At 39.8% G+C, this 27,121-nt stretch overlaps 1 protein-coding gene across 1 annotated transcript in view; it reads left to right on the top strand.

Annotated features, from left to right (window-relative positions):
- Positions 1-27,121, top strand: part of LRP1B (LDL receptor related protein 1B) — a 1,336,604-nt gene that overhangs the window by 607,979 nt on the left and 701,504 nt on the right. The gene's annotated exons all lie outside the window — the stretch shown is intronic.

The following is a 27,121-nucleotide window of genomic DNA, read 5'->3' as shown; positions in this document are numbered from 1 at the left end:
GAAGTTGTATTTAAACCGATTTGTTTAGTAATTCTCATAAGAAAGAACTGGAGGTTTTCAAATGGGCTAATAGCAGTCTTTTCAACTACATTTGCTTACATGTTTTGTGTTGGATTTGCTAGCTGAAGTCCAAAATAGTTATTAAATAATCTTGTCTGTCAAAAACATTGGATTTGAATTGAATTATTTTCCTTGAAATAAAGAACACGGATCTTTTTGGAACAAAACTGTCATACAGAAATATCATATATGTTAAAAATTCTCCCTTTTGAACATCAATAGCTTTCTTTCCTCTACCCTTCCCATTTTTCACTGTCATGATATCAAAGGTCCTCAATTTGGCAAAGAATTTCAGAGTAGAAAAGCCTCATGGTGTTTGCACTTAGTCTCTGAAGGATTCCTGTGGCTTTGATAGCTGTTTAAATATAATTCTGTCTTGTATCATTTATTGGAATAGGGTATTAACTTTTTTATATTTAATGAGTGTTCTGTACACGGAAGTCACGTATATTGTACATGTACGTTGTATTGGTGTTCTATACTTACTTTCAAGAACATTTTTCTCAATTACACACATTAGAGATCGTATTTATTTTGTATGATGTCTTATCCATCCCTCTGGCCAGCACAGGAAGTTTCCTTACATTGTAAATTTGACTTCAAACTACTATGAAATATTTTTTTAAGCAACAAAGCTTCTCTCAGTTCCATTGGCAGAACATTCCACTGTCTTTTCCTTTGCTTAAGTCCATCCCTTTATTCCTCGAAACAGTTTCACTCCCACTGTTGTGTTTTTTTGGCCTCCACATAAATATAGCCCAAAAATATTTGCAGTGTTCCAAGTGTGGTCCAACTGGTACCATACACAATACAACTTGATTTTGTACAGCATCTTTCATACAGTATCGCATAACCCTTTACTGTATCCCAAATTGCTTTACTGTATTAAATAATACAATACAGTAGACAGTCTATTAGTTGTAACATTTATATATTGCTGGTGCAAAAATAAACACTGTCTTAACAGTTTTAGATTTTTTAAATAATTATGTGAAGACTTAATCTAATTAATACATTAAAACATTTCTTCTTAATGCCATAGGCTCAGTTTGTGTCCTCTAATGGAAGAAACTACAGGTGGGAGTCTTAGCAGGGAGGAAAACTCTGAAGTTCCCTTTGCAGAGATCTCCCCCAAATGGTTACATGAGCAGTGGGAAAGGGGTTCTTTTCCTCCCATGGAATGAAGAAGGATTCAGCTTCCCATGGAAGATTCCTTCATGGAATCTTCAGATCCTAGAAGATTCATGCAGAGGCCATAGTCTCCACATGGGCTTCTAAGACTTCCTATTTCTGGCAGAGTGGAATCCCTGGATCCAGGGCTCCCTTTAGTGGCATCCTGAAGTGGAGAGGAGCATCGGAAAAGTTAGTAGAGTCTCAAGCTGTAATCACTCTCCTGCAGATTCATTATGGGGCATGGGAAGAGATGAAGTGCATCACCCCATTATTGAATAACATCACTTTCAATACCATGTACAGTAATGTAACATAGCAGTCTTTTCATTCACAATACTAATATTGCGAACATTACCTATTTGTGGCATCAGTTAGTTATAACATTTATATGCTAATGTAAAAATAAAACAGCGCACACTGCTCATTAAATTAAAGATCCAGCCTCAGATTTATATTGAAGTAACTTGAAATGCATTGTTATTTGGTGGTCTGTAGTCCTTGTCCCCAAAAGTGCCCCCAACACTCTCATTTCCTGTGAGCAGCTGGATCTGGCCAGCAGCAACAGCACGGAGAAAGATGCTGAAGTGAGCAAGTGTTAATGCAGTAGCCTGGTAGTTACTGTGGCCTGGCCATGGGGATGAGGGGCTGGCTGGGACAGTTGGAGAGGTGAGGACTGGGAGAGCAAGAGAAAGGGAACTGAGGGGTAAGGCTGGGAAGGGGAGGAGAGGGAAGGGGAAAGAGGAGCAAGGGTAGTCCCAAAAAAGACAAAATGCAGATTGCCTTACTAAAATGTTTGGGAACAACTGCCCTAGCAGACCCCTGCTCCATTGCCAGCTTCTTTATACTCCTGCCAGCCAAGAGAAAAGGCCATGTGAACCTGTGATTACATGGGTGCTGTTGCTCTTCTGGTGGTATCTCTGAATGGCCAAGAGGCATGCTTTTCTCTTTTCTCCTGTATTTCAAGCTTATATTTTAAATATAAATTTTAATTACTTCAATATCAAAGTAGTATTTCTATGTCAATATATTATAATGTTGTAATCTTATCTGTCTCATAATGGTATTGGTTTTATTTTTTCTTTATTGAAAATTGTATAATAACTCATAAAAGGTACAGATATATGGAAGTGTATTGTAAATTGAGCACCAAGTGATTGTGGCACATACAAGTGTGTGTATTACTGTTCAAAAGCAGCTGATATTTATACACCTGGTACATTTAATTACAAAACATATAATTTTATATTCAAATATAAAACCTACACTATTCCTATAAAATATTATGTAGGTGCTCTCATAAGAAATTCTCCAATTTGCAGTGATCTTCAGTGTATTTGCTTTCATAACCTGTTTTCCAGTCATAGCAAATACCTAACTATTGAATGTATTAATATTAATACTATTAAGTACTGACAATTTGCTTGGAACTATGCTAGATACAGAATCCTCTCCCTGAGCAGAGGAACTTAGGGCTTGCTCTTATCAATAGACTCCAAAACTCCCATAGACATTCATGGTACAGGATTGGGGTCTTACTGTCTAGCTTAAACTCTTTTCTTCTTTGCTTTTGTGGTGTGGGTTTTAATTGTTATACTATGTACCAGAAAGCTTGACTGATTCACAGCTATAGGCACAACATGGGCAAAAACTTTCTCATGCTGTCCAGGCCAGGGTGTTTCCTTCCTATTTTGGAGAAGACCATCTCTATGAGTGAGAGAATGGTTGAATCATCTTGTCTGTTAAATTATTTGCTTCGCTGGTGAAATGGTCAACAAGCATACCAGTTGTAGTAGTTTTTATGATATGATCATCTGTGCACTTGGAAGTGGACTGGGACCACCAAACTCATTTCACATATGATGCTGAAAGTGCCAAAGCCTTCATTCACTACTGAGTGATGCAGGAGTTGAGCTTTCGAACTAGAAATAAAAGGCTCTGATATCATGCTACCTGTTGAGCCATCAAATTCCTTCTATTTGGAATTATTGCGTTACTTGTGTTAAATGTGTTGATTTTGGTTGGGAGGTAAGCATTTCCACCACGAGAAATGTCTTCCATTATTAGTTTACTCCTGCATATATCTTCTAGAAATGCAGTGTGAAAAGTGAGTTCTCCAAACAAACAAACAACAGAAGAGGAAATACTAATAAAAAATGAAAACAATTATTTAACCATGTAGGCTTTATGCAGGATTGTTCTTTATCTTCTATTTCAATTACTTTCCAAAAGAAGAATACATTTTACAATATAACTCTGGTATTTGTGTTATGGGGCACTTACCAAAGGAGAAAATTAAGTACCATATATTATGAGTACTTTTTTGTAAACAATTTAAATTTGTCAGTGATGGATATATTTGGGGGAGAAAAAGAGAACAGTCCTACTAAAAAAAATAAATTAGAGAGCAGGAAAAAAATGGAGAAAAATGTTTTATAATAGTACATTGCCTCTCCAGTTCCATCAGAATGAGAGCATTAGCTGCTTCTGCCACAAGCTCCTAGAACTGATAAATAGTACTGAAGGGACTCCTTTCTTTTCTGGGTGAGAAACACAAGCTATACCTGTTACTGTTGTCCTTCATCTTCTTCTCTCTTGCAAACTGGTGTAGATCTGATGCTTTTGTTTCATGTGAAACAAGTATGCATTATAACAGGTTGCAGAGTAGCAGCCATGTTAGTCTGTATTTGCAAAAAAGAAAAGGAGTACTTGTGGCACCTTAGAGACTAACAAATTTATTTGAGCATAAGCTTTCATGAACTACAGCTCACTTCATTGGGTGCATTCGGTGGAAAATACAATGGGGAGATTTATATACACACACAGAGAACATGAAACAATGGATTTTATCGTACACACTATAAGGAGAGTGATCACTTAAGATGAGCTATTACCAGCAGGAAGGAGGGATGGAAGGAGGAAAACCTTTTGTGGTGATAATCAAGGTGGGCCATTATGCATTATGTTTTCATGGTTTAATTTGTAGTCATGGTCCTCTGAATGTACTGCTGCTGAGCACGGGGAGTATTTTTTTTCCAGGAACTCCAGCTAATTCCTCCCTGGTACAAGTAGCATATTCATAAGACCACACCTGTAATTGCCTTGCACATTTAATTTAACTGAAAGGAAATGCATTTAAAACTGAAAAAAAATGTGGCCTCATGGATAGAACACTGGATTGGGACTCAGAAGATATGTGTTGTGTTTCCAACTCTGCTACTGCTCTGCAATATGACCTTGGGAAAGTCACTTAATCTCTCTGTAATTTGTAACTCCTATGTGTAAACTGGAGTTAAGGAAACTCATCAATTTTTGTAAAGTGCTTTGAGATCTATGGATGAAAAACACTATATAAGAGCTAGATATTATTATTTATTTATTTTATTAAACAATGCATACTGCCACAAGCTATGGAGGGCAAGAGTTTACTTAGTAGGACTTGAAAAAGAATTAGATAATTTATATGGATGATGAGAACATACACAGTTGCATTAACTAGAATAAAAAAAGAGGGATATAATCCCTCATACTACAGGACATAAGTCATCCCCTACTGGGCAGTGGGGAAGGTGGAAAAGGATAGCAGGAGATCATTGTTCTTGGGAGGTATAGTTTTCCCTTGGAGAGAAGATTATATACATCTGTTGTTTGGTGTGTTTTTGTTTTTTTTTATATTCCAATATTCATAATTCTATACACCCACATATCATGTATATATGCATATATTGGTTTACTCATCCATACATAATAGTGTGTATAATAACTTGGTCTTTATTGTATTTTATGTGTTTGAGAGAGAGAATGAATTTTAAGGAGAATTTTGAATGCAGAGGCGGAGGCAGACACTTATCTAGATGCTGCATGATTGACTGGAGAGGTAGGAAGTTGAGCACAATGAAGAAAGCCCCAGAAGAAAAGCAAGAGGAGGGACTTACAGACTATGTCAAAAATAGCTAATAGATTGTAGAAATGTAGAGATGGAAGGGCCCTTGGAAGGTTGTCTAGTCTATCCCAGTGCTCTGAGGTCAGATTAAAGCTAGGTAGAAGAAGGATAAAGAAGAAACCCTTGGAACTGATCTGGAATAGATCATTGAGGTCATTCATGACAGTGGAAGGGGCAAAAATGAGATTTGAGTAGATTCCATGAAGAGAGTTGGAGGAGAGAGTCACAACATTTATTAGAGAGGACAAGTTCAAAAGTTCACCTGCCTTTCAGGGTTATTTAAACAGTGTTGTTTTTTAGGACCTGTGCACCTAAATCCAGTAAGGGCTATCACTTTTTATTCTTTTCTCATCTTCCTCTCTTGACACAGCCACAGGACTTGGGAGAGAGCCCTGAATTGATAAATGAGTAGGTTTTTATTTTCCAACATCTAATATTTTCTCCTAATTAAAGACAAAGTTTTATAGTAATTTGTAAATAGCAAAAAGATTAGTATTTTAATAAAGCTCTATTATTAAACTGCCCAGTGCCTTTTCTAGCTCTAAAGCAAATTCAGAGGGCTGCCTTTAAGGAACATACATTGTACAATAACTGTAAAAGTTTTGAAGGTGACCTTAAAAGAAGAGAAATGTTTATGCTTTTTTTTAAAACTTCTTTATGATGTCTAATAAAACACTGGAATTTTTTTATTATTATTTTATATTTGGCATTACAATGCAGCTGTTGCTGCCTTTTTTTGTTTGTTTGAAGACCAAGTAACAACACAGTGAAGCTCAAAGAGCTGAGAAGGGAAGGGATTTTAGTCAGGCTGTATAAAACTCTTTGATTTTTGTTTGCTTTGATTAACACCTCTTTAACGCAGACGACTGGTAAATACTTAAATGAACAGACTTCTGTGCAAGATTCAAAACTCTGCCACTTCAACTAGAGGTTGAGAAAGTTCCAATTTCAGTTTCTATGGTCCTCCAGAGAGTCATGGGGGGGGGAAGGGGGCAGATGTTTAGGTTAAAAAAAACCAGAAAATGTAATCTTACATTCTTCTGTTTATTTTTAATTAAAAAAGAAGCCTTTTTGGATGGAAACCTATTTTTATTCCTTTGTATATCTCTTTTAAACTTCCTTAAAGTCCCAGACTTCGATGAGACTTTGTTCCTTACTGGGCAGTGTGGCAAGTGTAGATCTGCTTAGTCAGAAACCAGACTTCATGATGATGATACTGTTGGTGAATTGTCAGTGAATATCCAAAAGCAACATGTACTATCATTTTTTCTTCCTATTTTTCCTGAAGCATCATGACATTGCTTGCATGCAGATGCAAATGCAAAAAATGACAGAGGAAATTTTATTAGTCCTCAGATGAGCTCAAAAAATCCTCTGATTTATAAACATGAAAAGAAGCAAACTGAAACAGATGTGAGATACAATTTAAAGTAACCATCTAAAAATGTTAGCATGAAAAGCAAATATTCTCAGTCATCAATGAAATATAATATCATATACATTATGTAACTGTTCATAAATAGAAACCCATTAACAGGACTAACAGAAATGTTAACGGTTTCAGAGTAGCAGCCATGTTAGTCTGTATTCGCAAAAAGAAAAGGAGTACTTGTGGCACCTTAGAGACTAACAAATTTATTTGAGCATAAGCTTTCGTAAGCTACAGCTCACGTCATCGGAATCAAGGTGACTGTTTATCCTATGCAAGGCAGTGCTCAGAGACTGAATTTGGACAAGTCAAATACATGCAGTTGTCAAACAATATTTTATGTGAAGTTGCCTAATTTCTCTTCTGTTGTGCATGTCTGTCTGACCAATTATATTATGTTAAGCGTGAGGTCACTGACCTTAACTTCAAAGCCAAATGTTTACTATGACCTTTTTAACTAAATGCTATGTCCTTAAATATGGGATCCAAAACAAGTTTTACCCAAAGAGCCGCATAAAATTCGAATAATAAAACATAGGGTGAATGACAAATTAACTTTTCTCCAAGCACTGATCACAAAACTTTGAGGAAATAAAGCAAAATGAATAATATCAGCATTGCCATTAAACCAGTTTAAAGATTTCTCCCCCACACCGCCAACAGAAGATGCTGTTGAATGTCTGACTTTGTCATTTGTGGAGAGCAGAAGGCAAGTTATACAGTAACTTACATCACATCTCTCATAAGGTGAAGTCAAGTAACTTTTCTCTGTCCCAGCATGTACACACTAGTTAATAATAGATTTTAACCAAACTGTTGCTACCGAAAAACAATTTAACTCACAGATGTCCCTGTTACTGCCACTGGGCCAGGCAGCAAGTTTAGTCCCTGTTTCAATGCAGTATTTCTCCCCCCCACCCCACCCCCCACTGTTCCTCTGATATTCTTGTTAACTGCTGGAATTAGCCTACCTGCTTGTCACCATGGAAGGTTTTCCTCCTTTCCCCCCCCCCCCGCTGTTGGTGATGGCTTATCTTAAGTGATCACTCTCCTTACAGTGTGTATGATAAACCCATTGTTTCATGTTCTCTGTGTGTGTGTATATAAATCTCTCCTCTGTTTTTTCCACCAAATGCATCCGATGAAGGGAGCTGTAGCTCACGAAAGCTTATGCTCTAATAAATTTGTTAGTCTCTAAGGTGCCACAAGTACTCCTTTTCTTTTTGCGAATACAGACTAACACGGCTGCTACTCTGAAAAATGCAGAAAATGACTCCCTTTCCGAGGGCTGGTCAGGTAACATGAAGGGCTGGGCAACATCCCAGCAGTTGTATTGTTACAATAGTTTCTTCTTGTAGTTGTGAATTCCTCTGCCTTGGAATGAAAGACCTTTTGTATTTTCTCTGCACTTGTAAACAATGACAAATGTGGTGCATTTGCCGTAACCAAAGGCAGCTTCTAACAGGCAAAAATTGCTTTTCCAGGGCAGGGGATTAGGAACACAGCGTAATGTATTTTGCACTTTGGCCAAATTTTATGAATACTACTACATATAAAAAATGGTAACATTTGCATAACTAATACATGTACTGTAATACATAACTAATACAGGTAGTTGTTGCTTGAGGTGTTTGAAGGATCATCTATGAGGCTCCCACAAAACAACTGGCTTTTTATATGGTATCTGTAGTGCAGACAATTGTTAACAAAATCACTATCACAACAAATTGAGCTGAACAAGTGAACAATAACAGAACAAGTACACCATCTTGAGTCTAACAAATTTATTAGAGCATAAGCTTTCGTGAGCTACAGCTCACTTCATCGGATGCATTTGGTGGAAAAAACAGAGTAGAGATTTATATACACACACACAGAGAACATGAAACAATGGGTTTATCATACACACTGTAAGGAGAGTGATCACTTAAGATAAGCCATCACCAACAGCAGGGGGGGGAAGGAGGAAAACCTTTCATGGTGACAAGCAGGTAGGCTAATTCCAGCAGTTAACAAGAATATCAGAGGAACAGTGGGGGGTGGGGTGGGAGGGAGAAATACCATGGGGAAATAGTTTTACTTTGTGTAATGACTCATCCATTCCCAGTCTCTATTCAAGCCTAAGTTAATTGTATCCAGTTTGCAAATTAATTCCAATTCAGCAGTCTCTCGTTGGAGTCTGTTTTTGAAGCTTTTTTGTTGAAGTATAGCCACTCTTAGGTCTGTGATCGAGTGACCAGAGAGATTGAAGTGTTCTCCAACTGGTTTTTGAATGTTATAATTCTTGACGTCTGATTTGTGTCCATTCATTCTTTTACGTAGAGACTGTCCAGTTTGGCCAATGTACATGGCAGAGGGGCATTGCTGGCACATGATGGCATATATCACATTGGTAGATGCGCAGGTGAAGGAGCCTCTGATAGTGTGGCTGATGTGATTAGGCCCTATGATGGTATCCCCTGAATAGATATGTGGACAGAGTTGGCAACGGGCTTTGTTGCAAGGATAGGTTCCTGGGTTAGTGGTTCTGTTGTGTGGTGTGTGGTTGCTGGTGAGTATTTGCTTCAGATTGGGGGGCTGTCTGTAAGCAAGGACTGGTCTATCTCCCAAGATCTGAGAGAGCGATGGCTCGTCCTTCAGGATAGGTTGTAGATCCTTGATGATGCGTTGGAGGGGTTTTAGTTGGGGGCTGAAGGTGATGGCTAGTGGCGTTCTGTTGTTTTCTTTGTTGGGCCTGTCCTGTAGTAGGTGACTTCTGGGTACTCTTCTGGCTCTGTCAATCTGTTTCTTCACTTCAGCAGGTGGGTACTGTAGTTGTAGGAATGCATGATAGAGATCTTGTAGGTGTTTGTCTCTGTCTGAGGGGTTGGAGCAAATGCGGTTATATCGTAGCGCTTGGCTGTAGACAATGGATCGAGTGGTATGATCTGGATGAAAGCTAGAGGCATGTAGGTAGGAATAGCGGTCAGTAGGTTTCCGATATAGGGTGGTGTTTATGTGACCATCGCTTATTAGCACCGTAGTGTCCAGGAAGTGGATCTCTTGTGTGGACTGGTCCAGGCTGAGGTTGATGGTGGGATGGAAATTGTTGAAATCATGGTGGAATTCCTCAAGAGCTTCTTTTCCATGGGTCCAGATGATGAAGATGTCATCAATGTAGCGCAAGTAGAGTAGGGGCATTAGGGAACGAGAGCTGAGGAAGCGTTGTTCTAAGTCAGCCATAAAAATGTTGGCATACTGTGGGGCCATGCGGGTACCCATCGCAGTGCCGCTGATTTGAAGGTATACATTGTCACCAAATGTGAAATAGTTATGGGTCAGGACAAAGTCACAAAGTTCTGCCACCAGGTTAGCCGTGACAGTATCGGGGATACTGTTCCTGACGGCTTGTAGTCCATCTTTGTGTGGAATATTGGTGTAGAGGGCTTCTACATCCATAGTGGCTAGGATGGTGTTTTTAGGAAGATCACCAATGGACTGTAGTTTCCTCAGGAAATCGGTGGTGTCTCGAAGATAGCTGGGAGTGCTGGTAACGAAGGGCCTGAGGAGGGAGTCTACATAGCCAGACAATCCTGCTGTCAGGGTGCCAATGCCTGAGATGATGGGGCGTCCAGGATTTCCAGGTTTATGGATCTTGGGTAGCAGATAGAATACCCCAGGTCCTGGCTCCAGGGGTGTGTCTGTGCGGATTTGTTCTTGTGCTTTTTCAGGGAGTTTCTTGAGCAAATGCTGTAGTTTCTTTTGGTAACTCTCAGTGGGATCAGAGGGTAATGGCTTGTAGAAAGTGGTGTTGGAGAGCTGCCTAGTAGCCTCTTGTTCATACTCTGACCTATTCATGATGACGACAGCACCTCCTTTGTCAGCCTTTTTGATTATGATGTCAGAGTTGTTTCTGAGGCTGTGGATGGCACTGTGTTCTGCATGGCTGAGGTTATGGGGTAAGCGATGCTGCTTTTCCACAATTTCAGCTCGTGCACGTCGGCGGAAGCAGTCTATGTAGAAATCCAGGCTGCTGTTTCGACCTTCAGGAGGAGTCCACCTAGAATCCTTCTTTTTGTAGTGTTGGCAGGAAGGTCTCTGTGGGTTAATATGTTGGTCAGAGGTGTGTTGGAAATATTCCTTGAGTCTGAGACGTCGAAAATAGGATTCTAGGTCACCACAGAACTGTATCATGTTCGTGGGGGTGGAGGGGCAAAAGGAGAGGCCCCGAGATAGGACAGATTCTTCCGCTGGGCTAAGAGTATAGTTGGATAGATTAACAATATTGCTGGGTGGGTTACGGGAACCATTGTTGTGGCCCCTTGTGGCATATAGTAGTTTAGATAGCTTAGTGTCCTTTTTCTTTTGTAGAGAATTAAAGTGTGTTTTGTAAATGGCTTGTCTAGTTTTTGTAAAGTCCAGCCACGAGGAAGTTTGTGTGGAAGGTTGGTTCTTTATGAGTGTATCCAGTTTTGAGAGCTCATTCTTAATCTTTCCCTGTTTGCTGTAGAGGATGTTGATCAGGTGGTTCCGCAGTTTCCTTGAGAGTGTGTGGCACAAGCTGTCAGCATAGTCTGTGTGGTATGTAGATTGTAATGGATTTTTTACCTTCAGTCCTTTCGGTATGATGTCCATCTGTTTGCATTTGGAGAGGAAGATGATGTCTGTCTGTATCTGTGCGAGTTTTTTCATGAAGTTGACAGATTTCCACTCTATACGGCTAAATTCAGTGCCTTGCATAATCACAGGTTTCAGAGTAGCAGCCGTGTTAGTCTGTATTCTCAAAAAGAAAAGGAGTACTTGTGGCACCTTAGAGACTAACAAATTTATTAGAGCATAAGCTTTCGTGAGCTACAGCTCACTTCATCGGATGCATTTGGTGGAAAAAACAGAGTAGAGATTTATATACACACACACAGAGAACATGAAACAATGGGTTTATCATACACACTGTAAGGAGAGTGATCACTTAAGATAAGCCATCACCAACAGCAGGGGGGGGAAGGAGGAAAACCTTTCATGGTGACAAGCAGGTAGGCTAATTCCAGCAGTTAACAAGAATATCAGAGGAACAGTGGGGGGTGGGGTGGGAGGGAGAAATACCATGGAATTAGCCTACCTGCTTGTCACCATGAAAGGTTTTCCTCCTTCCCCCCCCTGCTGTTGGTGATGGCTTATCTTAAGTGATCACTCTCCTTACAGTGTGTATGATAAACCCATTGTTTCATGTTCTCTGTGTGTGTGTATATAAATCTCTACTCTGTTTTTTCCACCAAATGCATCCGATGAAGTGAGCTGTAGCTCACGAAAGCTTATGCTCTAATAAATTTGTTAGTCTCTAAGGTGCCACAAGTACTCCTTTTCTTTTTGAGAATACAGACTAACACGGCTGCTACTCTGAAACATCTTGAGTCTGATTGCCTTGGGCAATTCACAGATGATATGACACATGCTATCTCACTGTACTTCTAAAATGTCTCCATGTCATTAACATCATTACTACACTTCCTTTCACAGTCCTATCCTTCAGTCCTTACTTAATCAAAGCTGCTATTGAAATCACATGTGTAAGAACTGCAGAATTGGGCCTGTCATAAATATAAAGGGAAGGGTAACCACCTTTCTGTATACAGTGCTATAAAATCCCTCCTGGCCAGAGGCAAAACCCTTTCACCTGTAAAGGGTTAAGAAGCTCAGCTAACCTGGCTGGCACCTGACCCAAAGGACCAATAAGGGGACAAGATACTTTCAAATCTTGGGGGGAGGGTAGGAAAGAGGGGGAAGGCTTTTGTTTTGTGCTCTTTGTTTATGTGGTTGTTCTCTCTTGGGACTGAAAGAGGCCAGACAGAAATGTATCTCCTCCAACCCGTCCTAATCCAAGTCTCCAATATTGGAACCAGTATAGGTAAGCCAGGCAAGGTGGATTAGTTTATCTTTTGTTTTATGTGAATTTTCCCTGTGTTGATGGAGGTTTATTCCTGTTTTCTGTAGCTTTAAGTTTTTTTCCCAGAGGGGGATCCTCTGTGTTTTGAATCTGACTATCCTGTAAAGTATTTTCCATCCTGATTTTACATAGATGATTTTTACCTTTCTTTTTTTTTTTTAAATAAAATCCTTCTTTTAAGAACTTGACTGATTTTTCCATTGTTCCAAGATCCAGGGGTTTGGGTCTTTGATGATTTTGTAACAAATTGATTAGGATATTATTCTCAATCCTCCCCAGGAAAGGGACTGTAGGGCTTGGGGGGATATTTTTGGGGAAGATGTCTCCAAGTGGGCTCTTTCCCTGTTCTTTGTTTTAAACTCTTGGTGGTGGCAGCATACTGTTCAAAGACAAGGCAAAGTTTGTACCTTGGGGAAATTTTTAACCTAAGCTGGTAAGAATAAGCTTAAGGGGTCTTTCATGCAGGTCCCCACATCTGTACCCTAGAGTTCAGAGTAGGGAAGGACCCCTGACAGGGCCCTTAGGAATTTCCCTATTCATTACTTACAGGGGAACCGGGAGGAAGAGATGTTAAGCTGGTCACTAAGGGAGACACTAGGTGACTTCCTAGCTAACCATCTATTCCATTAGAAAATTTGTTCTCGTCAAGAGGAAAGCGATTGTGCATACTATGTTAAGACCAAGATTCTGATACCAATCTGAGCACTGGATGAATCAAATTATGGAACAAAATCTTTGGGAAATACCAATTTAGTGCCAAATTCTTTCAATTAAAAAGTTGCTTGTGTTACTCTGAAATTACAGTGGTGTAACCAATGACAGATTATGAAGCAAATTCAGAAACAGAAAAACAGAAAAATGTCAGTTGTATGACATAAAGCAATTCTTACAAGTTTTACATGCTGAATAGAAAATAACATTATAGTGGCAAATTCTGTTGATGTTCTAAAACCTCCAGAAATTCTGTGTCTAAAGGAGGGCATATGTTTCCTAAATTGTTTATATACTGTTGCAGTACATAAGTGTGTAAAACTAATTTTTCTCCAAAGTTGGTTTCATGCTATTTATTCTTCCTTCCTTCTACATAGAGTACTGCATGAAAAAAGAAGAGATTTAAGCATTAAAAAACAGGCATTATCCCAGCTCTGGCTGGGACAGTAAAGGTTTTATGACCACCTAAAGGGAAAAATTGATAAAACTTGTTCTGCTTAGCTTATCTTCCATCTTAATGCTTGTAGAAAAGGAGTACTTGTGGCACCTTAGAGACTAACAAATTTATTAGAGCATAAGCTTTCGTGAGCTACAGCTCACTTCATCGGATGCATTTGGTGGAAAAAACCAAATGCATCCGATGAAGTGAGCTGTAGCTCACGAAAGCTTATGCTCTAATAAATTTGTTAGTCTCTAAGGTGCCACAAGTACTCCTTTTCTTTTTGCGAATACAGACTAACACGGCTGCTACTCTGAAACCTGTGCTTAATGCTTGTGCTTATCATGCTGGCTGTGCTCTAGAATGGTGGAGGGGGTGTTTGATTGCTTATGTGGTAATTATTTTTCTTTCATCCTCACTTCCTGATTCCTGGCACTTGCACCCATGTGCTTAGCCACATAAATCTTCATAAGGGGGTGCTAGGAAAAGAAAGGGAGCTTGAGTGTGAAGACGCATGTTAATAATAGATATGTTGCAATACTGGTAGAAAAGAATCATTGATTACAAACGCTGCTTTTTTTAGGGGAGGAAGAGATTGTAAGGAAAACATTTAAGTTTTAGGGTTTGGTTTTTTTAATTTATTTGGAGCTTTTCTGAAAATGAAGGCAAAAAAGTAGGGACAGTTCTGTGGCAATAACAAAATGCAAACGTATTAAAGAGGAACAAGGAGAATAATGAAGGTATTGGAAGAAGAGTTAGTCCCCTTCAGAAGCAACAACACGGCCTTCTAGGAATTATCTTTATCCTAAAAGAGACTAATGAAAAGACATGAGCAGATGCTGTATCTTCTTCCTCATTCAAAAGAACTGCAAGCTTCTTTTTCTTATTATAGTAGACAACTGTACAAGCAACATACCAAATCAACATCAGTTTTGTTATAAAGCTTCTGCTTGCTTGGGGATTGTATTATTTATTGTCTTCTGTGACACTGCCTGCATCACCCCTTGTATTGCTTCCTACACTAGTAGGAGAAAAACGGGTAGTGGAAAGTGGTCATGGCCACAGTCTGGGTAAGCAGAGGAGAGACGCCAATGAGGAGCAGCATTTCGTAGGAAGTGATGCTGTGATGAACGATGTGATCATGACCCAACTGTTCTTTGAAGAAAATTATACAATTAAACCATAGGCAAGGTATGTGGAAGTGTGTAATGGACACTACCTCACTCTGTGTGTTAGTATTATTTGATTGTTATTAAATTGGTTGTTTAAAAGATTTTGAATCGTAATATTACATAAACATGGGTCCAGCTTCAGTGAGAGCAGAATTGTGACCAAATCTGACTTAGAAAACTGCACAATAACCCAAAAATAACTGAAAAGAATTTTTGTTTTTTATTGTTGGGCTTTATTGTTCTATTATGTATGTGCCCATTATAATTTTTTTTAACCTCACATTAATTGATTACTAGCTAACTCAAGAAAATTACCATGTTTTCAAAGATTACTCTGGACACTCCAAACATTTGTCCCAAGATACAAACTTTTGTGGTTTAACATAGGGTTTAGTTTACTGTTAGCTGCAAACTTATGAATGTTTCAAGAGTGTCTAGACTAGCCTTTGAAAATGTGTTAATTACTTTGAGTTAAATGGTAATCAATTAACTGGAGATGATAATGTCTGTGGCAGATAAACCCTGTGTACATGCAACAATTGTATGACTCTCGGCTTGTCTATGCTTACATTTTATAGTGCTCTAACTTGCTGTCTCAGGGGTGTGAAAAATCACCCCCCTGAGCGCAGCAAGTCAGAGCACTTTAAGTGCTAGTGTAAACAGGCTCCGAGCGCTGGAAGCTGCGCTCCCAGCACTTGGAGCTAATTTCCTCGTGGAGATGGATTACCATGAGCGCTGGGAGAGCTCTCTCCCAGTGCTCGTGCATGACCACACTCGTACTTCAAAGCGTTACCACAGGAGCTTTCCCGTGACAGCGCTTTGAAGTTTCCAGTGTAGTCATGACTATATTGGTATAGCCTCTGACTATAATGTGTAGCCTATGACTATACTGGTGTAATTATACCAGTACATCCTCCCTAGTGTGGATGCTGTTATATCAGTATAAAGATGCCTTAGGGCATGGCTACACTTGTAGAGCGCTTTGAGTTAAACTAGCCTTTGGAGAGCGCATTAGGGAAGGCGCTGCAGTCTGTCCACACTGACAGCTTCAAGCGCACTGGCGTGGCCACATTTGTGGCACTTGCAGCAGCATTGGGAGCGGTGCATTATGGGTAGCTATCCAAACACGCAAGTGACTGCAACGTGCTTTTCAAATCAGGGGTGGGGGTGGGGTTGAGTGTGATGGGAGCGTGTTGTGTGTATGTGTGGGGAGAGAGAGTGGGTTTTGGGGGGGCTGAGAGCCTGTCAGCATGCTGTCTTGTAAGTTCAGACAGCAGCAGATCCCTCCCTCCCCCCGCCTCTCTCACACACAGAGCATTCAACACTAATGGTTGCTTTGTCTCGGAGTAGATAAGCAGCCGGCTGTCAGAAACAGAGCTTTCAAAGGGCATATTCACATTCCTGCAGCAATTCAAAAACAATGACAAGAGTGGCCACTTGACTTAAGGGGATTATGGAACATTTCTGGAGGCCTATCAGAGCGCAGTAATGCAACACTTCGTTCACACTGATGCCTGGGCATTTCAGCCAAGACGCAGCAAGCATTAATCTTCTCGCTGAGGTGGAGTACCAGGAGCGCTCTTTCCGTGGAGTCAGAGCACTCTACATGCCTTGCTAGTGTGGATGGGTACTGAGTTAGCATGACCGGGGCTCCTTTAATACGCTCTAACTCGCAAGTGTAGACAAGGCCTTATACTAGTATATCTTATGGGAGCATGCTATACCGGTATAAAGCACCTTTATACCGAAATAACTGTGTGTATAATAGGGAGGTTGGATCAATTTAACTATTTTGGTAGAAAATCACACCCCTAGCCCAAGTAATTAATTGGAACAAACCAAGCCACACCTTTATCTGTGTTCCTGGGTGTTTGAGAAGGGCTAAGAGGTGTTTCTTGGTCTCTTGAAAGGGCGAGATATTTTTCTTTTTGGTATTTGATTGCCTGTTGAACTGATTATTTTGATACTGGGGTGGGCGAGAGGTGCTTTTTTTTCATCTGTCATTTTAGATACTACTTAAAATCTATAGTTTAAAAATTAATATCTAAGCCAGAATTTTCAAACTTGGGAGCCTAATGTTAGCTTACTTAGGCCTCTAAATAAAGGGGCCTGATTTTCAAAGGTGCTGAGCATTTGCAGGTCCTGGTGGAATCAGTGGCAGGTGGGGTTGTTTAGCACCTTGGAAGATCAGGCCACTTTTATTTATGTCAGGTTTCAGAGTAGCAGCCGTGTTAGTCTATATTCACAAAAACAAAAGGAGTACTTGTGGCACCTTAGACTAACAAATTTATTAGAGCATAAGCTTTCGTGAGCTACATCTCAGAGCTGTAGCTCACGAAAGCTTATGCTCTAATAAATTTGTTAGTCTCTAAGGTGTCACAAGTACTCCTTTTCTTTTTATTTATGTGTATTCCATGTTTGTGTGTCTATCTATATAATTCACACATTTCCTATAAAAAGAACAGGAGGACTTGTGGCACCTTACAGACTAACAAATTTATTAGAGCATAAGCTTTTGTGGGCTAAGGCCACTTCATTGATGCATAGAATGGAACATATAATAAGAATCTATCTATCTGTCTATCTATCTATCGATCTATCTATATACACACACACACACACATACAGAGAAGTTGGAAGTTGCCATACAAACTGTAAGAAGCTAATTAATTAAGATGAGCTATTATCAGCAGGAGAAAAAAACTTTTGTAGTGATAATCAAGATGGCCCATTTAGACAGTTGACAAGAAGGTGTGAGGATTCTTAACTTAGGGAAATAGATTCAATGTGTATAATGACCCAGCCACTCCCAGTCTCTATTCAAACCCAAGTTAATGGTATCTAGTTTGCATAGTAATTCAAGCTCAGCAGTTTCTCTTCGGAGTCTGTTTTTGAAGCTCTTCTTACTATATGTTCCATTCTATGCATCTGATAAGTGGGCTGTAGCCCACAAAAGCTTATTCTCTAATATATTTGTTAGTCTCTAAGGTGCCACAAGTACTCCTGTTCTTTTTGCAGATTCAGACTAACATGGCTGCTACTCTGAAACCTGACATTTCCTATAGCACAAGCTGCATTAAAATTGTAGAAACCTCAGTATTTCTTTGTCATAGGCAAAGCCCATGCACAAGATTTCAGCTTAGTGGGTTCCCACGGCATATCTGATACACTGAATAGCTATAGAGCTTTTTACCCATAGTGTAAATTATCGGCGGAGCAGGTAGCACAGTCTATTATTAAGGTTGCTTGATGTTTCCCATTATGAAACCCTCTTTTCAGTTGCTTATAACTTTGCCAAATTTTATTTGGACTGAAATTTTCCATACCTGATGTCTGCAGATGTCTTTCCATTTTTTTGGTAAGTTTCTGCTAAAACAGCTTGACTGTATGTCACAATTGGTTTAGCAGGTTCTGAGAAAGAGGCTTGGGAAAAAAATGTTACATCTGTTTTTCTGAAGCTCTAATGCCTCCATGCCCTCAAGCAAGGGTTTAATATTTGGGAGGGGTTGTTGCCTTTGTGTTAGGGATCTTTTGGCATTCTAAAGAAAATTCGCCCAAAGACAGGCACATGTTCATTAGGGACTTGTTAGCATTTAGCAGCTAAATTCTCTGAAGATTCCATCTGCAATTAATATATTACAGCCTGAGGATGAAGAGACTGATTGGGACTTTCCCTACAATTTCCTGGCTGCTTGGGGTTAATGGCACCTGCCTTAGAAACTCAGAGCAGGGAAAAACAGGAGTACTTGTGTCACCTTAGAGACTAACAAATTTATTAGAGCATAAGCTTTCGTGGGCTACAGCCCACTTCATCAGATGCATAGAATGGAACATATAGTAAGAAGATATACATACATACAGAGAACATGAAAAGGTGGAAGTTGCCATACCAATTCTAAGAGGCTAATCAGAGGCTTTTCCCTGGAGGTTTTTCGCCTTCCTCTGTAGCATGGGGCACGGGTCACTTGAGGGAGGATTCTCTGCATCTTGAAGTCTTTAAACCATGATTTGAGGACTTCAATAGCTCAGACATAGGTGAGGTTTTTCGTAGGAGTGGGTGGGTAAGATTCTGTGGCCTGTGTTGTGCAGGAGGTCAGATAGATGATCAGAATGGTCCCTTCTGTCCTTAGTACCTATGAATCTATGAATTAATTAAGATAAGCTATTATCAGCAAGAGAAAAAAAACTTTTGTAGTGATCATCAAGATGGTCCATTTCAGACCGTTGACAAGAAGGTGTGAGGATCTTTTAACATAGGGAAATAGATTCAATTTGTGTAATGACCCAGCCACTCCCAATCTCTATTCAAATCCAAGTTCATGGTATCTAGTTTGCAAATTAATTCCAGTTCAGAAGTTTCTTGTTGGAGTCTGTTTTTAAAGCTTTTCTGTTCTCTAAGGTACCACAAGTACTCCTGTTCTTTTTGTGGATACAGACTAACACGGCTGCTACTCTGAAACTTGTCACTAGAGCAGGGAAGCTCTCTCTCTCTGTTAGTGCTGAGGCAAGGAGGAGAAGAATGAGGAAGCAGGCTTATTTGAATGCAAAGGCACCCCAGAAGAATTTGGTGAGGGGAGGGAGAGGTGATGGATAAGAGCAGGAGGGGAGAGGGAATTGCAAGAGGCAAAGTGTGGTGGGGAGCAGAGAGGGAAAGGGAGGGGCAGGAACTGGGACAAATAGGTGCAGAGGAACAGGAGCTGGAGCATGTGGGTAGTGGATAGGAACAGTGGGGAATGGGACAGGAGGCATAGTGCAGGAGTGTCTACAACCAGTGGAGCATACTACCCTAAGAACCTAGAATTGAACCCAGGAGTCCCTAGTATAAACTTCATTCTGCTGTCAGCAAATAGCTGTGAAACCCACTGGCAAAGTGAGTGTTGTCTACCTCTAACTCTACCTCTACTATGACCAGTTACTTTGTTAGTGCAAGTGGTGGAGCTCTATGCTATAGATGTAAAGGTTCAAATCCTGCTGATGCCCAAAGCTGGGGATCAGCATGATTCTACATGATAACATTTCTGTTTTTTTTCAGTTTTTCAAATAAGGACATTACATTTTAGAAAGACCATTAAAAGAATGTTAAGGTTGCAAAGTCAAGCATTTAAAAGTTAGGAAACACCAGTTTTAAGGTTGCCTGTGCAACCTTAATTCAGTCCTCTTCTCATATGCATTTTGATATAGTCTTCAATTACATGATCACATACTACTTTTTCCACTGCATCTTTGTTTCATTCAGTGCACAGGATGGACTGTGCTCTAGGGCTTGCCTGCACCACGTATTTTTTAGCGACAAGGCTGTGTCAACACAGCCTTGTCACTAAAAGTCAGAGTGTGTATGTAAACACTCTTTTTTGTACTTTGTCAGCACTTTTGCTGACAGAATACTTCCAGCCCCGTGAGCGGCGTTAGCTTTGTCAAAGCCGCGTTCACGCTACCACTTGTGAAGGCAAAACTTTTGTCTTTTGCAGGGGCCTTTTTTAAGTACCCATGAAAGACAAAAGTTTTGTCAACAACTTTGCGGTATAGACATATCCCTAGAAATGAATCAGGTTTTTATAGTGAAGAAGACTGTTTTCTGTAGGACTCCCTGCCTTATTTGTTGTATAAGTTGCAAGGCGTGTAGTGAGGGAGTTTGGGGATTGCAGGAAGAGATAAGATTGTCTCTTGGTTAAGGAAGCTGCCACACTGGAGAATTGGATTCTATCACTATGCTTTCCTCAGAGTTCTGATGTTGTGCTAGCCAAGTCATATCAATCAAACTTTTTTTTACAAACCACCATTAATTAAGCGTTCCTCATTTTATGGATGCCCAACCTGAGATACCTGGGGCTAGATTTACAAAAGAGCTGAGCACTCACAGCTGCATTTGAAGTCATTTGGATCGGTGCTTTGAACATATAAAGTGATATAAAAAGGGTAAGTACTCTGAAGAAATCAGTCCCCAAGTGCATCAAGGTGGGCAGGCACTTTTGACAATTTTGGCCTTAATCTCTCAGTTCCCAAGCTATAAAATGGGAATAAGTTGCCGTTTACTGTCAGAGGAATTTAAAGCACTGAGATACTATGGTGAGAGCACCACAGAAAGGACATTAGTAAATTAATAATATTGCACTCAGTGCAGGGTTTGCATGTGTGCATTTTATAAGGCATGGGGACAGATATTGTATAAAGGGGGTAAAAGGAAATATAACCACCCCTTTCACTTAATGAGGCAGGGGCCCTTTGCAAAAATATCATCATCATGTTATTAAAGACTATATTTATGCATCCAATGAAGTGAGCTGTAGCTCATGAAAGCTTATGCTCAAATAAATTTGTTTAAGTTTCTAAGGTGCCACAAGTACTCCTTTTCTTTTTGCGAATATAGACTAACACGGCTGCTACTCTGAAACCTATATTTTAATCCATACACAAAAGAGTGCTTAGTTAAACTTGCAGGAATAACTTTAATACTCTATTTCTCAATTTTTGAATATTTGACTTTGCAACCATAATGTTCTTTTAATATAATTTTTGGACTGTATGGATATCTACAACCTATCCTGAAGGATGATCCCTCACTCTCACAAACCTTGGGAGACAGGCCAGTCCTCACTTACAGACAGCCCCCCAACCTGAAGCAAATACTCACGAGCAACTACACACCACACAACAAAAACACCAACCCAGGAACCAAACCCTGCAACAAACCTCAGTGCCAATTCTGTCCACATATCTATTCAAGGGACACCATCACAGGACCTAACCACATCAGCTACGCCATCAGAGGCTCGTTCACCTGCTCATCTACCAATGTGATATATGCCATCATGTGCAAGCAATGCCCCTCTGCCATGTACATTGGCCAAACCGGACAGTCTCTACGCAAAAGAATAAATGGACACAAATCTGACATCAGGAATCATAACGTTCAAAAACAATTCGGAGAACACTTCAATCTCTCTGGTTACTCGATTACAGACCTAAAAGTGGCAGTTCTTCAATAAAAGACCTTCAAAAACAAACTCCAATGTGAAACTGCAGAACTGGAATTAATTTGCAAACTGGACACCATCAAATTAGGCCTGAATAAAGACTGGGAGAGGCTGGATCATTACAAAACCTAATTTCCCCCCATACTAATTTTCACCTACTGTTACTCAGATCATCGTGTCAACTGTTTGAAATGGGCAACTCTCATTACAACTACAAAAGTGATTTTTCCTCCCTTGGTATCCTCCTGTTAATTAAATTGTTTTGTTAGACTGACCTCTCACTTGGTAAGGCAACTCCCATCTTTTCATGTGCTGTGTATTTATACCTCCTACTGTATTTTCCACTCCATGCATCTGATGAAGTGGGTTCTAGTGCATGAAAGCTTATGCCCAAATACAATTGTTAGTCTCTAAAGTGCCAAAAGGACTCCTTGTTGTTTTTTTAATGGATGCTAAGTTATTTAATGGACTATAGTGAACTGTACATGTGCTATATTAACTTTTTCTCTAGTTAAGGAAAAAAGTCTCACAAAACATATGTTATTTAGAAATATTTTTCATTTCACTGAGCACAATTTTTAGTAATTGCTTTTCCTACTGCTTTTTCTTTCTAAAATATGTCTATGTCAAATGAAATTTGTGTATTAGAAGGTACAGAGAGCAACAGATGCTAAGTGTTCAGGGGGAGAATTCTCCTGTCTGCGGGCACCCTCATCTTGCTTCTGTGAGGATGCACTAAATCCACAGTTATTGCGAATCAGTCCTATGCAGTTTCTAACAGTGAATTTGTGATTGACCCTTTTGTAAGGAGAACAGACTGTTTCTTCATGCAAAATATTACTTTGTATATTCATCTGGCTAGCCAGTAAAAGCTCACCCACTATACAAATGTTACCTGCAACTTCTGGTTTTGAATCAATTTTATTTAATGACTTCTGATTCACACATCAACTTTTCTTTGGGAGAGAGAGAAAAAAACTGCCACTTAACTCTTTTTAGAATAATACCTTTAACTTGCTAATGTATCAAGATTTGTACGGAAAGTTCCTTATCAAATTGCCCCACTTTAATGTGCTTCTATTATGTTAATGTAATCAGATTTACTGTAGATTTTGTTAAAAGGTGACAGTGAGGAAAATATGGGGGATACTGCAACAGAAATGGAGAAAGTGCACCAAAGATACAGCATGGAACTAAAATGAAAAGCAGAAGGGAAAAACACATACCGGCAAGAGTAGATTCATAGATACTAAGGTCAGAAGGGACCATTCTGATCATCTAGTCTGACCTCCTGCACAGTGCAGGCCACAGAATCTCACCCACCCACTCCTATGAAAAACCTCACCCATGTCTGAGCTATTGAAGTCCTTAAATCATGGTTTAAAGACTTCAAGGAGCAGAGAAGCCTCCCTCAAGTCAACCATGCCCCATGCTACAGAGGAAGGCGAAAAACCTCCAGGGCCTCTCCAATCTGCCCTGGAGGAAAATTCCTTCCCGACCCCAAATATGGCAATCAGCTAAACCCTGAGCATATGGGCAAGATTTACCAGCCAGATACTACAGAAAATTCTTTCCTGGGTAACTCAGATCCCATCCATCTAATATCCCATTTCAGGGGATTTGGCCTATTTACCCTGAATATTTAAAGATCAATTACTTACCAAAATCCCATTATCCCATCATACCATCTCCTCCAGAAACTTATCGAGTAGAATCTTAAAACCAGATAGATCTTTTGCCCCCACTGCTTCCTTGGAAGTGCAGTGCACCCTTGGAAGGCTATTCCAAAACTTCACTCCTCTGATGGTTAAAAACCTTCATCTGATTTCAAGTCTAAACTTCCTGGTGGCCATTTTAAACCCATTTGTTCTTGTGTCCACATTGGTGCTGAGCTGAAATAATTCCTCTCCCTCTCCTGTATTTATCCCTCTGATATATTTATAGAGAGCAATCATATCTCCCCTCAACCTTCTTTTAGTTAGGCTAAACAAGCCAAGCTCCTTAAGTCTCCTTTCATAAGAAAAGTTTTCCATTCCTCAGATCATCCTAGTAGCCCTTCTCTGTACCTGCTCCAGCTTGAATTCATCCTTTTTAAACATGGGAGACCAGAACTGCACACAGTATTCTAGGTGAGGTCTCACCAGTGCCTTGTATAACGGTACTAAAACCTCCTTATCCCTACTGGAAATGCCTCTCCTGATGCATACCAAAACCACATTAGCTTTTTTCACAGCCATATCACATTGGCAGCTCATAGTCATCCTATGATCAACCAATACTCCAAGGTCCTTCTCCTCTTCCGTTACTTCTAATTGATGCAATTGCACATAGCAACATAAAAGAATAAAGAGAGCCAAGGGAGGAAATATTTAAGCATAATGTACTCCTAGGGCAATTCTGCAGCAAAAATTTAAAAATTATGCACCAAAAATTAAACATTCTGTGCACAATATTTTAAAATTCTGCAAATTTTATTTATCAAATATTTCAATTTTGGTAATTTATTTCAAAGTACCTGTCAACAGTACATCTGCAACAATACAGATAACATAAAAGATTCAGGAAATTAACAAATGGATTCCTTACTAGGCATATTAATACATAACTTTTGAATAATGATTCATTTAAACTACAATACAGAAATGTATTTCCCGCACCTGTCAGAAGCAGTGCAAATGGTTGGGGGAGTCAGTGGTAATGGTGGAGCTGAGGGAGAGGGAATTAATCCTGGGAAGGAGCCTGGGAGTGAACCTGGAGGATTGTTGGATGTTGGGGGGAGAAGTGTGGAAAAGTTGTTTTATTTTGAGAGAGTGGGGGGGGATTGTTAGCCCATGCAGACTCCAGGCTGACTCCTAACGTCTCTCATTCAGTCACGCACATCTGCCCAGTCCCAATGTGTCCCCGCACACCCCTCCCCTGTCCCATGAACCTCTCCTTTCCTGTCTCTGTGTCCCTGCACTCCTATCCCCCATTCCCATGCACCTCCTCCCGCATCTGATGTGGCTCTATGCCCACCCCCCCATCCCCATGTGGCCCTGCACCCCCTGCCTCCCCTTCTCACGTGTCTCTGCACTCCCACTGAGCCCTCCACCATTCCCCCCTCTCAATGTGGCCCTGTTCCCCCACCCCAATGTCCCTACACCCCACTCCCATTCAACCTCTGCCCCAATCTGTCCCCTCACTAGCCCTTGTGAATCCCATCTATGTGCCCCCCAGCAGTCCCATGTGCCCAGGTCTGTCCATCCCCATCATATCCGATCCCACCTCACCTGGCCCTGCAGGAACGTCACTGTGAGAAAAGCAGCTTCTACTCTCTCGCTATCGACTGCTGGCTGCTACAGTGAGCCGTCTGCCCTCTGTTCTGGTGCCACAGCAACCCCTGGTGGGGAAAAGGAATAACTGTAGCACCTCTCCAGCAGAATGTCTTTTCTGTGGAGAAAAAAAAATCTGCAGGGGACATAATTCTGCATGTGTGCAGTGGTGCAGAATTCCCTCCCACCTCCCAGCCCAGGGGTAATCATGAAAGATTAAAGAGAAAACCATTTTAATAATGAAAGTAACAGAAAAAAGAGAAAAAAATTGTATTTGTGTACCAGTATTCCTATGTGTAGATTAATAGAGGAGAGGGTATAAGGTAACAATTCAAGATGCTGATCAATATCTTGGTGCAGCTGAGCACCCTTAGCCCATTTCAAACTGAATGAGCACTGAGGGTATTCAGTAGCTTGTAGAGTCAGTCCTTGGCTGTAGATTTTTGAGCAGGGACTGTTCATTTATTAAAATAAATATAATGCAATAAGACATCCTGACTCTCTTGGTTAAAATCCAGAAATATTATTTTAAAATATTTTCTGCTATACTGAAGTGTTTTTATTTAATGATTTAAAATATTCTTCATTTATTAGTAAAATAAATCTCCAGTAGAAAAAAAGCTTTTCTAATAATAGAATATCTCTGTGATTTCAATAAAATGTTTTAGTTTGAATTAAAGGAGAAAGAAAGCTTTCTTCTCGGTGGAATTTGAAACCTGATATACAAACATATATAGAATACTAATTTCTTTAGAAGCTGTACAATATGTTAACAGGCACAATACAAAAACTTAGTGTAGGGAAAAAAATCCTCTCACAATGAACATCCATATGTGAGTGGCAGAAATGAGTAGGAGTAGTGGTATCTTTTATCTGAAATACTCTTCAAGGCCATAGTAAACTTTTCTATTTAATCTCCTGCCTGGCAGTTATGAGTGACAAATTAAGAATTGATAATAGTTTTCAGAAAAATTAGCTTGAGAAACATTTTCAAGTTAGTCTATAGTTATTTAATCGACTCTATGCTCATTTGTTCATGCAAGTTGTAAAATCCTACAATGAAGATCTAATTATAATTAACATAGCTGACCAATTAAAAGACATAAACAGTAGTATGTCCATCAATTTGTACTATTTGCTGAAATTCAAGTTATGCCAGATGGTGCATTTAATGCCTGTTGGGCCTCTTGGTGCTTTTAATGCTTTCTTTGCTTGATGGTGCTTTTAGTTGCTGTGACATCATAGTTCTGAAATACTTTTTTTTGCTGTTGCTGGTCTGTAAAAGAGCTAGTCATGTATATCACCTGGAAAATGGCAGGTTTAACAGATGTAGTCAGCAGCTGATAATGGATATTAAATGCTATTATTCTAATTTACCATTTTGCCTGTATTCTTAGGATAGCAATAAAATGCTGTTGTAATAGACCACATACTCCCTACAGACACTCCCTCCACCTGTTATCCCTTATAATGTGCCAGATTTAAATGCAGTCTTTGTTTCCTTCCATTTTGTCAAACCTTTTTACAATCAAAACTTAACTTCATTAAAAGGTAACCAAGAAAATACAGAATATAGACCAAATTTCAGTGTTGATTTAGACCCCAGGCAAACTCATATTAGTCATTAGGATTGCACTGGGTGTAAATCAGCACTGAAATTGGCATTCTGTGTGGATTTTCCATATCTCCTTATAATGTACGCATATAGAAAATCTATAATAAAGTCCACATGACATATTTTAGGAACAGCAGAGGAAATAGGTTCTTTAGTCTAGTGTTTTGCAACAACTGGTCCGTGGACTGGCACCAGTCCCTGAGATCTCCCTGACACAGTTCAGAAAGGCAGCACGCTGGTCCCTGGCATCAAAAAGGTTGAGGAACACTGCAAAAGTTCAGTCCACTGTGTGAAAAAGTCAATGCTGGCCAAAAAACAGTTTGCAAGCCTAACATTGCCTACAAAGCTTTATAATGTAGTCCCCAAAAATCTGC

The sequence above is a fragment of the Dermochelys coriacea genome, chromosome 11, assembly GCF_009764565.3.
Source record: "Dermochelys coriacea isolate rDerCor1 chromosome 11, rDerCor1.pri.v4, whole genome shotgun sequence".
NCBI classification, from domain to species: domain Eukaryota; kingdom Metazoa; phylum Chordata; order Testudines; family Dermochelyidae; genus Dermochelys; species Dermochelys coriacea.
The sequence above is the reverse complement of the archived record's forward strand: the minus strand, read 5'-3'. Positions and strand labels throughout refer to the sequence as shown.